Source organism: Rhagoletis zephyria, unplaced genomic scaffold (assembly GCF_001687245.7).
Source record: "Rhagoletis zephyria isolate East Lansing unplaced genomic scaffold, Rhagoletis_zephyria_1.1 Rzeph_scaffold_04886, whole genome shotgun sequence".
Taxonomy (NCBI): domain Eukaryota; kingdom Metazoa; phylum Arthropoda; class Insecta; order Diptera; family Tephritidae; genus Rhagoletis; species Rhagoletis zephyria.
This window is the reverse complement of record NW_016161969.1, coordinates 29735-30740: the sequence shown is the minus strand read 5'-3', so window position 1 is coordinate 30740 and position 1006 is coordinate 29735. Positions and strand designations below refer to the sequence as shown.

The window sequence follows — 1006 nt, the reverse complement described above, 5'->3', positions numbered from 1 at the left end:
TTCTCAACGAAAAAATTCCGGGAAGAAATTTTTTGACGCAATTAGGTGTCTCCTGTTTAGGTGAACACAAAATGAAAATTTTTTCCCCAATTGCGATATGGGAAATGTTTGCCATTTTGGATTTAGTGCTTTTTACGATTAGCGTCCGAAATTTGAATTAGAATTTTACAACGAAAAAATTCCGGGAAGAAATTTTTTGACGCATTTAGGTGTCTCCTGTTTAGGTGAATACAAAATGAAAATTTTTCCCCCAATTGCGATATGGGAAATGTCCCCCATCTTGGATTTTGTTTTTTTTTATGATTTGATATGGGAAATTTCCGCCATCTTGGATTTTATGTTTTTTACGATTTGCGCGCTAATTTTGCATTTCTCGCGAAAAAAAGGTGGAGAACAAATTTGTAGAGAACTCGATTCGCTACAATTTTCATATGCCTATCATTTTTAAGCAATTATTTATTGCTAATAATATGCAAAAAATTCGCAAAATTGGGTAAGTGGCGCGGTTTTCCGAATTTTGAGCAATTTCTATTTGAAATAAGTGGCACATTTAAATGGCAAAGTAGTAGAGGACAAAATTTCTAATATTATTAGCAATAAATAACTGTTTAAAAAAATTTATAGGCACATGAAAATTGTAGGGAATCGAGTTCTCTACAAATTTGTTCTCCACCTTTTTTTCGCGAGAAATGCAAAATTAGCGCGCAAATCGTAAAAAACATAAAATCCAAGATGGCGGAAATTTCCCATATCAAATCATAAAAAAAAACAAAATCCAAGATGGGGGACATTTCCCATATCGCAATTGGGGGAAAAATTTTCATTTTGTATTCACCTAAACAGGAGACACCAAACTGCGTCAAAAAATTTCTTCCTGGAATTTTTTCGTNAAAATCCAAGAAGGCGGACACTTCCCATATCGCAATTGGGGGAAAAATTTTCATTTTGTGTTCACCTAAACAGGAGACACCTAACTGCGTCAAAAAATTTCTTCCCGGAATTTTTT

At 33.7% G+C, this 1006-nt stretch overlaps 1 long non-coding RNA gene across 1 annotated transcript in view; it reads left to right on the top strand.

Annotated features, from left to right (window-relative positions):
* The first annotated feature begins 277 nt into the window (after positions 1 to 277).
* LOC108371321 (uncharacterized) overlaps positions 278 to 1006 on the top strand; it is a 28338-nt gene continuing 27609 nt past the window's right edge. The window contains exon 1 of the long non-coding RNA XR_001848736.1: positions 278 to 289. This is a non-coding gene — a long non-coding RNA (uncharacterized LOC108371321). The remainder of the gene's footprint in view (positions 290 to 1006) is intronic.